The sequence below is a fragment of the Amblyraja radiata genome, chromosome 5 (genome assembly GCF_010909765.2).
Source record: "Amblyraja radiata isolate CabotCenter1 chromosome 5, sAmbRad1.1.pri, whole genome shotgun sequence".
Classification (NCBI taxonomy): domain Eukaryota; kingdom Metazoa; phylum Chordata; class Chondrichthyes; order Rajiformes; family Rajidae; genus Amblyraja; species Amblyraja radiata.
In genome coordinates this window covers 30,923,474-30,938,173 of record NC_045960.1, presented here as the reverse complement: position 1 = coordinate 30,938,173, position 14,700 = coordinate 30,923,474, and the positions used below count along the sequence as shown (strand labels likewise).

The following is a 14,700-nucleotide window of genomic DNA, read 5'->3' as shown; positions in this document are numbered from 1 at the left end:
CGGGTCTCCGTTGTCGTTGGGGCCTAGCACCGTGGAGCGGCCTCCAGCCGGAACGACCTGGGGGCTTCAGTCGCGGAGCCTGCGGACTTCCCATCGTGGGGCTGGCCGGCCTCGAAGCGTGGAGAGCTGTGGTGGTTCGCTGCTGCGACCAGACTTCGGGGCTTTGGAGGCTCCAGCTGCAGGCCTGTGGACGGTGACATCGGGAGCTCACGGTGGGAGACCGCTTTTCGGAGCTCCCGCCGCGGCAGCTTCTCCCGCCCAAGTTGCGGGGTTGAAGACAACCCAGAACAGGGACTGACATCGGCCGGCGTTGCTTTAATGGCCGCGGGACTTGCCATCGCCCGCCGGGGGCTCCAACATTAAGACCCGGAGCAGGGCCTTACCTTGCCGGCGTGGCCTTAGCATCCGCGGGACTTACCATCGCACGCCGGGGGCTTTAACATCAGGAGAGGATGGAGAGCAGGGGAGAGACAAGACTTTGCCTTCCATCACAGTGAGGAGGAGACTCACTGTGATGGATGTCTGTGTAAATTGAGTTGGTTGTGTGTCTTGTATAATTGTTTCTTTTTGCTGCCAAAGGGACTAAAGATGAAAATTAGCTATTGGCTATAATCTTGCATATTTACATGTAAATGTTCATCAATATGCACTGTACTTGTTTACATTTAAAAAATTCAAATTCAAATTCAAATCCGTGCAAATAGTTTTCCATCACACTTCTAATGGGATTTACTGTTTTACTGTTCTTTATATAAATCATGTTTCTCGGGGTATCTAAATCTAAATTTTATTAGTTGTTTAAGTTATGACATCGGATGGAAGCTGCATACCAAACATATGTGCAATGACAATAAAATATATTAATATAATAATAATAATTATTATTATTATTATTATTATTGAGGCTTTGAGGTGTCAGGATGAAGCTCCCCACTGTAGGATGCCCAGCCTTTGGCCTTCTCCTGTAGCATTAGTATTATACGGTCGGTCGATTTGAAGTTTTAGTCAAGGTTACTTGCAGGATGTTGACGGAACTTTAGTTAAAGCCCTGTCTCATGGTGCGCGCTGACCCACGAGGTACCCCGAGTGAAAGACTCGTGGTTATGTAAGAGATTCCAAGTGTATGATCAAGAGTTTAACCGAGTTCCCACGGGTATGACTAAGTTTGCCGTTTACTTGTCATTTATGCGATGTTCCAAGTTCCTCTCCCGAGTTACTCTTGAGCCAACCGTGAATGAAGGTCTGTTTTAATAAGCAACAGTGTTAAAGAAGACATCTCCATCCTGAGGCTTTGAGTTAAAGATAGAATTCAGCGCGGCCGCATCTATTGATGTGACCTACAAAGGGAAAATGCGCACCGTCCAGTGCCAGAGCAGTTATACTTATGATTTGTTCGTCGGGAGGTACAATGAAAGGAAATCAACGACAATTGAAACTAGATCACAAAAGAAAATAGGAGGAATCACATTCTGTAGCTGGAACATAAGGGGTATTAATGAACCAATCAAAAGGGGCAAGATACCAGCTCAGTTGAAATCATACAACATGGACATTACTTTTTTACAAGAAACGCATCTTAAACACCAAGATCAGATGAGATTGAGGGCGAATTGGATAGGCCAAACATATCACTCTTCACACCTCGAAATCCAGAGGTACCGCAATTATTATTCGCAAAGGAATACAATTTAAATCAAAGAACATTATATCAGATAAGGATGGGAGATATCTTATAGTTGCAGGAGAGATCCATTCTACGCCAATCACCTTGGTAAATATATATGCGCCCAATTTTGATAATCCTCAATTTTTTAATAAAATCTTGAATACAATCGCAAAGTTCAACTACCAAAATGTTATAATTGGAGGAGACTTTAATTGTGTTTTAGACCCGTACTTAGATAAATCGATGCAAAAACAGGTATTATGAAATCTAAAACTAGTGAACTCTTAAATACATACACAAAAAATACAAACATAACAGACGTTTGGAGGATCGCGAATCCGACTGGAAGGGAATACTCGTTTTATTCAATGGTACACAAAACATACTCACAAATAGATTATTTCCTAGTGGATACAAAACTAATCCCTTATACAATGAACCCTAAATATCACACCAATACGATTTCAGATCACTCCCCGCTAACTTTCTTTTTAAAACTGGAAGGAATGTCTACGAATAAATCGTTTTGGAGGTTTAACTCGCAAATTTTAAAAGACCCACAAGGGAGTATATATCTAAAAAAACAGATGGACTTATTTTTTGAGACAAACAATACACCAGACATATCGCCCACTTTACTATGGGAATCCTTCAAAGCATTTATTAGAGGAGTCATTATCTCATACCAAGCTTTTCAAAACAAAAAGATTAAGAACGAACAAAGACAGTTATAAGACTATTCCAAATTACAAAACAGGAACACTTTGAATTCGGGGATAAACCCCACAAACTTCTGGCACGCCAACTGAAAAAACGGGAAAAAGACCACACAATTTTAAAGATTAAATCAGATAGAGGGGAATTATTAACACTACCCAATGATATCAATAAAAGATTCGTTCAATTTTACCAGAATTTATACACATCCAAAACGCTAACAGACAATAATAAAGTTTCAGAGTTCCTGGACAATTGTAATCTTCCAAAACTAGAATTGAAGGAACAAGAGGAACTGGGAGCACAAATTACATCTAAGGAAATAGAAGACACAATAAACACACAAACGAATGGAAAAACACCAGGACCAGATGGACTCAGTACTGAATTTTATAAAAGTTTTTACGACATAGTTACACCATGTTTACAGAAAATGTATACATATGCTTTTAAAGAACAAATCCTACCTGAAACACTAGCAGAATCAACGATTACATTAATACTTAAAAAAGACAAAGACATAGAAGAACCAGCTATTGCATTGTTAAATACGGATCAAAAAATATTAGCAAAAACACTAGCTAGAAGACTAAGTAAATATGTTAGTAAATTAATAAACGCAGATCAAACGGGATTTATACTCAAGAGACACTCATTTAATAACCTGAGACGTCTGCTTAACATAATGCATTCACACAAACCTCAAGAACAAGAGTTATCAATCATTTCATTGGACGCAGAAAAAGCATTTGATCAAGTAGTATGGGATTATATGATTAAAGTATTGCAAACATTTCAAATGGGAGAGAACTTCATCGCATGGATAAAATTATTATATAACAAACCTACGGCTAGAATATTAACTAATAATATACTATCTACGAAATTCCAATTATCAAGGGGCAATAGACAAGGATGTTCATTATCACCGCTGTTATTTGCTCTGGTAATTGAACCTTTAGCTGAAAGAATCAGAACACACCCGGATATTTACGGTTATAATACAAAATATTCAAATAACATGATATCTTTATATGCAGACGATGTACTACTGTACATCACAAAACCCCAAATTAGTGTACCAAACATACTAAACCTAATTGAGGACTTTGCATATTTCTCAGGATACAGAATAAACTGGAACAAAAGTGAAATTATGTCGATAAAACCGAAAGACTCAACATATCTCTTAAAATTACCCTTTTAAATAGCCACGGAAAAATTTAAATATTTGGGAATTGAAATTACTAGAAATTATCATGCTATGTTTAATGCCAATTATAGTCCCTTACTTAAGAAACTAAATACTCTAATCAAATTCTGGAAAATGCTCCGGATGTCTTTAATAGGTCGAATAAATGCTATAAAAATTATCTTTCTACCACAAATCCTATATCTATTTCAATCAATCCCTATATACCTTCCAAAAAAGTTTTTCAAAAAACTGGACTCAGACATTACAAATTTTATATGGGATTATAAATCCCACAGAATACAAAGAACGCATCTGAGCAAACCCAAAGAGCTGGGTGGTCTAGCACTCCCTAACTTTATGTACTATAATTGGGCAGTAAATATTAAAAATATGATTCACCTGCTGGACAACTCTGCCCAGCAGGTGGACTGGATTGTAATGGAGAGAGAGGACTGCTCTCCGTGCAATATAGGAGCGACTCTCCTCTCACCAATGAATCTGAATAACAAAAATTACAATAAAAATCCAATTATACATAGCACAATTAGAACTTGGAAACAAATAAAACAGAATCTAAAATTAAGAAATCTATCTCTTTTATCGCCAATAGTCAATAATCCGTCGTTTAAACCCTCTACTATAGATAAATCATTTACACAATGGGAAAGAATAGGAATCAAAACGCTCGGAGACTTGTATGAATTTGGAAAATTACTGTCATTTCATCAATTACAACTGAAATATAATTTGAGAAATAATCAATATTTTAAATATCTTCAAATGTGTGACTATCTGAAAAAATACACAAAAGACTATCATAACATGCCTCCAGACTTACTGGACGAAGCAATGAAGACAAAGGCCGAATCAGCAAACCTAATATCATACTTATATAACACTATTTTAAATATAGAAATACCTACAACTGACGGTATTAGAAGAGACTGGGAACAAGAACTAGCTATAAAAATTTCAAAAGAGAGCTGGGATAAACACTTACTATATGTGCATAAATGCTCGTTCAACGTAAGACACACTCTAATTCAATTCAAAGCATTACATAGACTATACTATTCAAAAACCAAAATAAATAAACTTTTCCCTAACGTCTCACCCATTTGTGATAAATGTCACTCAAGAAGCTACCATAGCATACTCTTTTGTTTTTTGTATAAAAATCCAAAAATTCTCGAACAAAATATTTGAAATCTTCACAAAACTATTTAAAATAAAACTGATACCAAAAGCAGAATGGATTATCTTTGGAATAATGGAAGGTAGCCCTGAACTAAACATGTTTCAAAATAATTTATTTAATTACGGGCTAATTATGGGGGAAAAAGCTTATACTCAAATTCTGGAAAAACGCTCCTATACCAACAATAAAAATGTGGATTTCAAACATGTTCGAAACATTACACCTGGAAGATATGAGACTCCTCCTCGCAGGCAAAGCAGACCACTTCCAAAAGACGTGGTCTGCATTTATGGACTTACTACAAGCATAAGGTGCAATAGTAATTTAAAAAATAAATGGTGCCTGGATCTAGTAACGGGGGGTGAAAAATATGGTTGGTATATCCCTTTTTGCGGAGTTTTTTTTATAATAGAGCGATTGTTTATCTTTCTTTCTTTTCTAGGGTCTATTTCTTAACTTTCTTCTCTAACTCTTTTTCTAATGGGCTTTCTTTTCCCAACACTTCCCTGCACTATCACGACTCTTTCTCACTTTCCTTACTTCTTTTATTTCTATCTTTCTTAAAGCTCAAAAAATGAAGGGGTACAACAAATGTAATAAGATATATGTGGTGTGTATTACTGTAACTTATTGTACTTCTAATAAAATTGAAATTAAAAAAAAAAAAGAAAAAAAAGAAACTAGATCTGATTGAAAGAAAGGGGTCTGTAGGGTTTTGAACAGTTCACATGCCAGTTCCATTCCGCAGTACTCTCTCAAAATGATTCTTCATCGAAAATCTTAGAAGTTGATACAAGTTCCTAATTAAATAAAGTACTTAATTTCCCAGTTGAGAATAAACAGTTTTAGAATGAAACAATTTATCACAGGTTCAGAAAATGTAAACAAAAAATTGATTAAGCGATTCAGGCAATCAACTAAATGTGAACTAATCATTCAGCATTTATTACATTAATTAATAACGTTACGTTAGGAAATATTATTTAATGTTCATATCCTGAGGCCAGTCCACAGAAACTTTTCTGACTGTAACGTGTTAATCTGACATCAGGCCGTTATTCTAAACAGATTCGCGAGGCCAACCTTTCGTACCTTACAAAGTGCACGTTTTCATGTCCATCGGCAAAATTATGATTTTTTTTGTCTGTCGAGTCAATTGCAGGTTGAAGAATAAAAGCAGATTTTTTAATGCCCATTTAAAATAACTCGCGGCAATTCAATGAAATTTAGCGCCAGCAGCTGCGATTTTCTGGTTGATTCAAAACCACTTTTTTGTCCAGTGCAAGTTCATTTATAACCACAACACCGATGCGTGTATATTTTTAAAGGTTCATCATATTCCACTGGGGGAAATGGCGATAAAGAAGGCCTTGTGAACTTATACTCTGAAATGGACGTCCTTTCAATAACCGTGCATTACAAACACATTGGCTGAGGTGAGATTCTGAACACTTCACCCAAGACATAGTAAGATAAAAGAACCATTATCAATCCAATAATAGGTACCTCCATATTGACTCTAACGTTTTCATTAAAACAAAGTAACAAGTAGAGTATTAGACCTGTTTATCCCAAATGCTCACCGTTCTTATTTAGTAATGGTGTAGAAATATTTGAATTTCAATATTTTGACATTAAAGATAATCGAACGCCTGGCCAGCTATTTATAATCCTGATATGCAAAGTTTAAAACAAAATAATACTCTAAAAGTTATTTTACAAAGAAATCTCGAGATATTTCATCACAAATAACACAACTATTATGATTACGATGAGCTCTTTTCTGGAACAGAGTAAACCGCTTTTGATCTGATTTAAACTTTTTTTTCTTTGTGCAGCTGCCGAGTTCAGAGTGCCCACGAGTTAACACGGTAGACTCAAGAGTCACTAAGTTTAACTCAAGGGCCACCAAGTTCTTACAACAAGTTTAAACGTTTCAATTTTTAACTTCAACAGTACATTTTACTCGTGGGAAACTTTAAACGTGCTTGAATTTTTTCAAAAGTCATCAAGTTTCACGGGTACCTGCCGTTAGCGCCACGAGTCGCTAAGTTGCGTCCACGAGTTCCGACGTTCCCGCTACGTTAATTGTATGTGATTACCACGAGTTAAATTTGTTTTAAACTCGGGGTACCTCGTGGGTTAACTCGCACCGTGAGACAGGGGTTTAAGGCTATTAAATATCATGGGAAGATGTTTAGACTCTAGTTTGGAGGTGGTCTTTGCATGGCATTTTCTACTTCCTGCCCCCCCCCCCCCACCCTCACATCAGTCTGAAGAAGGGTTTCTATCCGAAATGTTGCCTATTTCCTTCGCTCCATAGATGCTGCCTCACCCGCTGAGTTTCTCCAGCACTTTTGTCTACCATATTCCTTCATCTCCCTCTACATATTTATGAGGATGTTGCCAGGACTAGAAGGTCTGACATATAGGCAGAGGTTGAGTAGGCTGGGACTTTATTCCTTGGAGCACAGGAGGATGAGGGGTGATCTTATAAAGCTGTATAAAATCATGAGGAATAGATCGGGATGATGCACACTCTTCCCTAGAGTGGATGAATCGAGAACCAGAGGACATAGGTTTGAAGTGAAGGGGAAAAGATTTAATAGGAATCTGATGGGTAACTTTTTCACACAAAGGGTGATGGGTGTATGGAACAAGCTGCCAGAGGAGTTAGTTGAAGCTAGGACTATCCCAACATTTAAGAAACATTTAGACAGGTACATGGATAGGACAGGTTTGGAAGGATATGGAATAAACATGGGCACGTTGGGCACAGTTAATGGTCCTATAACTTAATTCTTTGTCAAAGACCCATTTGAAACGAACTCCAAGCCGTCAGTTATCTGTACCGTATTAGATGCAACTTAAGTATTTAAACAAACACTTCCCATCTCCTGAAGAGGAAATGTAATGCTTTCCTTTCTTGGTGCTATCCCTGCATTTGCAGCGAGCACATACATGGATCGCTCTGACAATCCGAGTTGCAGGAGCGGTCTACTCAGAATCTATGTCCATAATTGATTTATCAAGTATTTATCTATCTATCTATCTATCTATCATGCAGAGACTGGTTTCCCGAGCCACAGGCTGAACTAGCAAGTTTTATGTTTAGAATAACCATAAAAGGTTGTATTATTATTCCCGACAAAGCGGAAAGCATGGCTGCATAGCCCAGTCAGACAGAGCGACAACCTAGAGCGGGACCTTGCTGACTTTATTGCAAGACCCGACTAATAAGGCAAATTGAAGGGCGACAAACATAACTTCTTTCTCCTTGTAGCGCGTGTATTTTTTGCCACTGTTATGCCACATATTTTTGCAACTGGTGAATGAGCCTGGAAACAAACATCAATTCGGTATTCCATTGAGCCATAATTTCATTAAATGCTTTGTGATCCAACACCCATTTTGTGTTGTCATTGATTATACGTGATGATATTCAAACGTAAATTGAGATTAGGTAAATTATTACAGGATATTCTGTCTTGATCGCACACATGTGACTAACATACGCCACCACCATAGTGATCAACTTAACGTTTGAGCATGCAGATTATGCACATTCACTCAATAACCCTTTAACCTATAGAATGCACCTAGTGTCTATAGGTAGTTCATACCAAGAACTGAATAATTGTTAAATGATGCAAATCTCCTCTGCCTCTGAACTAATTTTCCACCTTAGAGCCCCATCAGTTTATAATATAACTTAAATTTTACTGACCAGATTACTGGAGCAACGCTGAATATTTTTCGTCTACCATAATGACCGTGGTAGCTTCAGCTGGTAATAGCATAAGGTCTGTCAAAAGACTTATATGGTATTTGAGATTACTACTTTGCACAGCTGAATTACAGCCACTATATTGCCAATTATACTTAATGAATAGAAGGCTGTTTTATCACAACAAGATTGTTCGAGGCTCCTATTAATTCCAATCTCTTACCCCAAGGCGGAATCACAGGCTAATTAATAGTTAAAAGTAAATCCCAATGATGAATAAATCTAATTGGTATCACCTTCATTTTCTTAAACATAGTTTGAGGCTGAAACAGTTGATTTTAACAACATACAGCTTTAGAATATCCACCAGACATAACAAATGTTTTTGAGCTCTGAGCAGTCCAAGCATTGGTTTTCGTAAACTGGTAAATAACCTGGGAACTGAAGTTAACTCATTTTGCAATGTTTTATCATTGCCTTATCCAGATAATTTTCAAAATGTCTCCGGTGATCTCTGTAAATGGGAGCATCCTAAGGAAATCAGATTTGAAGTTTCCTATTTTGGAATTTTTTTTACTGCACATGCGAGTTAAACGACATTCTGCATTTTTTCCACAATGAACAGTCCATGCCTGCGAATTCCGTACCTGCTCGAGCTACAACTGTGGCCCATTTTCCGAGCCAGTCCCGAAAGCCATTCCTGGTTATAATACTGAGCCTGCCTCGAAAGACAACTCTGGACAATTCTGTGCTTGGAACCTTAGTATTGTGCAGCTTTACATGGTTAGATGCCAACCATGTGTGTGTTGTAAGGCCACTAGGACCCCTTCCATCCTAAGGGAAATGCTGTTTTCATACAACACATAAACTAAACTCATGTTATCATTATCATTAGTACAAAACAAGTGTGAATATTATCAACTTGTAGATGGTCCCATATTTTTCCTGAGCCCGACTTGGGTCTCGGATTTAAGACCTCCATCCAGCTTTCATGCTGCCACCAACTTCAGTGAACTGCTTACTGCCAACGAAGGCGTGTGATGTGTTGTTGCCACAACGATGAGGCTTTGCTCGTTGTTGGTACCTCGATTGGTCCGACAGCTTTTGCTTCCTTATCCAGGTTTTACCTGTTGAATAGGTCTTACCTCAAGAGAAGGTTCAGCGGCTTGTTTTAATGTCACCCCTGAAGTGGTGTTCATTCCCGGCATTTATAGCATGAGGGGAACACTAGCCCCTTCCGGATATTCTGCCACCTTCGTTTGCGAGGACTCCCTTGAATCCATACGCATTTATTCCAGTATGTTCCACAGACATACTTTTAGAATTTTGAAGTCGGTTACACTGACCACTCGCACTCCCCTCCACAGAGAGGGTTTCTTAGACAGCCATGAACAGGTACTGCCGCAGGCCCCTGCCTCGTAGTATGCTTACCAGCTATACCTCCGATCTCCGAGTCAGAACAAACTGATTCCGTGTGTTCACTTCCTCCAAGAGGGAGATATCATGCAGTCCTTCTATAGGTGCTGCTGCCAGAGTCTTCCGAGGAGACCCTCGAATATAAAGCTCCTCTTACTGTAGCATATCGTGCTGGAGCATCCTTTCCATCAGGAGCTCTTCCCAGCGCCCTTCAATAGGTGCTGCTGCCACGGGCCCCTGAAGAGACTCGCGGATATAAAGCTCCGCTTGCTGGAGCATATCATGCTGGAGCTCTTTTTATTGGCTCAACAGCCCTTCTTGGCTTTCAATATGCTCTGCAATACCTCCAACCTCATGGTCAGAACAAAACTGCCCCGGTAAGCTCACCTCCTCCATGAGGGAGGCATTATGCAGCCCTTCTACAGGTGCTGCTGCCATGGGCCCCCAAGAGGACCCGTGGATATAAAGCTCCTCTTCATGGAGCAGATCTTCCCTATACAGCCCTTACCAGAAGCTGCTGCCACGGGCCCATGGGGTGACCTCATGGATATAAAGCTCCTCCTGGAGCATGTCGTGATGGAGCATCCTTTCTATCAGGTGCTCCATCTTTACCTGACGTCCACAGATGTCGCTTCTATTGGGAGGAGAATCCTCCTGGCCCGACTCCACGGGCTTACTTTTGAATGGCTTTTTCTGCCCACAGGATTAGCCACGGTGCTCTACAGTCGGCACCCTGATACCACATGGGCTTACCCCTCCACGGGAACCACAGCGGTCTGGAAGCCGCTGACCGCCTTGTCAGCGGCTGGAGTAGCGCACCCGAAGTCCGCCGGCTCCCGCGTTCCGCGGTCTGGACCGGGGTCTCCCCACAGCCCAAAGCCGGTTTCCCCGCGGCTCGTCCGGACTGCGCTACAACATCCAGCAGGAAACCTCTGTAAGAAGAGGTTCCTGCAAGAAAACACAACCTGGTAAGTATTAAAAACTTACCTGCAGGATTAAACTTACCGCTGGCAGGAGTGCTTGTCGGCGGCTGAAATTGCCTGCCAGTCCGGTGCTTCACCATGCGGATGACGATATGACACGCATGTGGACTGGCAGGGCTTCTTCACGGAATCACTCACGTGACCGGAGTAAAATCTGTCCTATCTGCCTATTTCTAACCTTATTTCTCACTAGCATGTGGCACTAGGAGTAAACCCGAGATTGCTACCCTTGGAGTTGTGCTTTTTAATCTCTGCCTAACCCCCTATATTCATTTTGCAGGGCCCCATCCCTACTTGCATCCCAACAATGACCTCTTGCTGCTCACCATTCCTCTTGGGAGTATTCTGCAACCACTCAGAGACATCCTGGACACAACCAGTGAGGCAACACGCCATTCTTGGGTCCAATTTTCTGCCTCAGAATTTGATATCTGAAGCGTCTAACAAGGCTCTGTCTGACTCTGCTTCTCGCCAATGGCTCAGAGGCAGGCCTGACACTGTAGACTGGACCACTCTGCTGCTGCTCTGCCCCAGTCAGTCCTCCGCCCTAACAGCATACCTGTTGTGCAAAGGAACAGCCCCCGGGGATGATTGCCCTCTCTGCCTACTCCTTTGCTTGGTGGTCACCCATCTACTTTCTGCCTGTACTTTAGGCATGGCCACCTCACGGTAACTCCTATCTATGACACTCTCACACCCCCAGATAATCCTGAAGTCATCCAGCTGCAGCTCCAGTTCCTCAATATGTTCCTTTCTGCAGCTGAACACACTTGTTGCAGGTGTAGTCCTCAGGGGTACTGAGGACCACACTTAAATCCCCCTGACTTCCAATATCTTACAAGCACAACATTCAAATATTTCACCTGCCATCTAAATGACACCAAAACCAACAAAGAATTATAAGTTTATAAATTCCAGGAACATTATTAGGCCATTCAGCCCATGAAGTCTACTCCACCATTCAATCATGGCTGATCTATCTTTCCTTCTCAATCCCATTCTCCTGTCTTCACCCCGTAACCCCTGACACCCTTACATTATATTATACAGAAAAACAGACTGACGCTTAACCTGCCATTACCCTTTCCACAGTACTTCTCACCAAAGCCTCGTGAGCCAACACCTCAGTGCTGCATTTTCCCACAACACAGCATTTAAGCCTCGTGAGTCATTACCTCCGTGCTGCACTTTCATAGAAACATAGAAAATAGGTGCAGGAGTAGGCCATTCGGTCCTTCGAGCCTGCACCGCCATTCAATATGATCATGGCTGATCATCCAACTCAGTATCCTGTACCTGCCTTCTCTCCACACCCCCTGATCCCTTTAGCCACAAGGGCTACATCTAACTCCCTCTTAAATATAGCCAATGAACTTGCCTCAACTACCTTCTGTGGCAGAGAATTCCAGAGATTCACCACTCTCTGTGTGAAAAATGTTTTTCTCATCTCGGTCCTAAAAGATTTCCCACGACACAGCCTCTCCTCCAACATGGCTGCTCCGCTGACCCAGTCCTGCCTTTTATTGGCTGCTGAGTCTCATCCTCTCGCCTCAGTGTCGCACAACCCTCAACACAGCACTTAAGCAATCGCCACTTAAGCCATCGCCATTAAACCATCGCCTCCATGCTGCGCTTTCCGCCCACACAGCACTGAAGCCTCATGACCCATGACCTCGATGCTGCCCTTTCCTTCTCCTCCAGCATGGCGGCTCCACTGTCCCATCCCTGCCTTTTATTGGCTGCTAGGTCTCGTCCTCAGCCAATCAAAGGCCTACTTCTTTGAACGTCCCAACAACAACATGATCTCCACCAAAGATTATAATAATAATAATAATGGATGGGATTTATATAGCGCCTTTCTAATACTCAAGGCGCTTTACATCGCATTATTCATTCACTCCTCAGTCACACTCGGTGGAGGTAAGCTACTTTGTAGCCACAGCTGCCCTGGGGCAGACTGACGGAAGCGTGGCTGCCAATCTGCGCCTACGGCCCCTCCGACCACCACCAATCACTCACACACATTCACACACATTCACACACAGGCAAAGGTGGGTGAAGTGCCTTGCCCAAGGACACAACAACAGTATGCACTCCAAGTGGGATTCGAACCGGCTACCTTCCGGTCGCCAGTCGAACACTTAGCCCATTGTGCCATCTGTCGTCCCTCTATATTCTTTGATCTCCACTCTCCCACCGACATTTCACAATTGATTCCTCAAAATGGCTGCTCACCCGCTCCCTCCATCACCTTTGAAGGTAAAAAATAATATTTTGAAGGTGCCTCAGATGTGGGTCGTAAATGACTGGACAGGGGAGATAGGGTGGAAAGGAGGTATTTGTTGGTGAGTTGTGTGGGGCTGGAGAAGGCAGAAACTGCTAGGGTCATTCTGTGTGAATTTGGGGGGGGGGAGATGGGGGGAAGGTAGAAGCGGGCAGTGCGGGGCTGGGGAACAAAAAGGTTGGAGGCTGTGGAGGGGGGATGACCAGATTTTTTTTTTAGTGGTTTAGTTTTAGTTTTAGAGATACAGCGCGGAAACAGGCCCTTCAGTCAACCGAGTCCGCACCGACCAGCGATCCCCGCACATTAAACAATTTATACTTATACCAAGTCAATTAACCTACAAACCTGCACGTCTTTGGTGTGTGAGGGGACACCGAAGATCTGGGAGAAAACCCACACGGTCACACAAACTCCGTACAGACAGCACCCGTAGTGGGGATCGAACCCAGGTCTCTGGCGTTGCAAGCGCTGTAAGGCAGAAACTTTATCGCTGTGTCACTGTGCCGCCCAGAGGAGATGAGATCAGAAACAGTCTGGGAGATGGCGGCCTGGTGTTCGTCTGTGGGGTCATAGTCAAGGGCTAGGTATGAGGAGGTGTTCGAGAGCTGGTGCTTGGCCTCAGTGTGGTAGAGGGGGACGTGTGATGTTGCACAGGCAGTTGGCAATAAAAAGGTCCAGAGAGGGTGGAAGGCCGGCAGAGGGAGACCATGAGAGGGAATAATGGAGATGGGAGATGGGTTCGTCACTGGGCGGTGAGGAATCCTCACTGGAGAAAATGCCCGGAGGCGGACACGATAGAAGGCGGACACGACATGGCCCTGCACACTGACCTTTCTGTCCTGGGCCTCCTCCACTGTCAGACTGAGGCCCAACACTAATTGGAGGAACACCACCTCATATTTCACAGGCAGCTTACAACCCAGCGGTATGAACATTGACTTCTCTAACTTCAAGTAACCCTTGCTTTCCCTCTCCCTCTATCCATCCCCATCATAGTTTTCTGATTAAATTTTACAGAATGTATGGCTCATTGTCACCTTCCCCTCAGCAAACAATTCTACATTTTCCTCGATCACGTCTGCTTTGATCTCTCGTTTTCACACCTTATCCTTCCATCCCTCTATGTCTTCCTCTCCCCTGACTCTCAATCTGAAGAAGGGTCACCCATTCCTTCTCTCCACAGATGCTGCCTGTCCCGCTGAGTTACTCCAGCATTTTGTGTCTATCTTCGGTGTAAGCCAGCATCTGCAGTTCCTTCCCACACATGATGTTGAGCAGATCTTCCATCACCTCTGACCGGGCATTTTTCTCTGGTAAGGAGTCCTTGCCACCCAGTGATGACCCCTTCTCCTGTCTCCAACATTCCTCCTCCTCATGGGCTCCCTCCCTTCTACCCTCTCCGGACCTTTTCATTTCCAACTGCCAGTGCAACATCAACCATCTTGGCTTCTCCACTCCCCTTACCAACCACAATCTCACCACCTCTGATGGCACAGCCCTCCGCCAGAGAGGGT

The 14,700-nt window shown here is 42.3% G+C and overlaps 1 non-coding gene across 1 annotated transcript; it reads right to left on the bottom strand.

Moving 5' to 3' along the window:
• Positions 1-9,243: 9,243 nt before the first annotated feature.
• LOC116973900 lies at positions 9,244-9,366 on the bottom strand. Its single transcript, XR_004412180.1, has one exon. It is a non-coding gene; the product is annotated as a U6atac minor spliceosomal RNA (small nuclear RNA).
• Between the last annotated feature and the right edge of the window lie 5,334 nt (positions 9,367-14,700).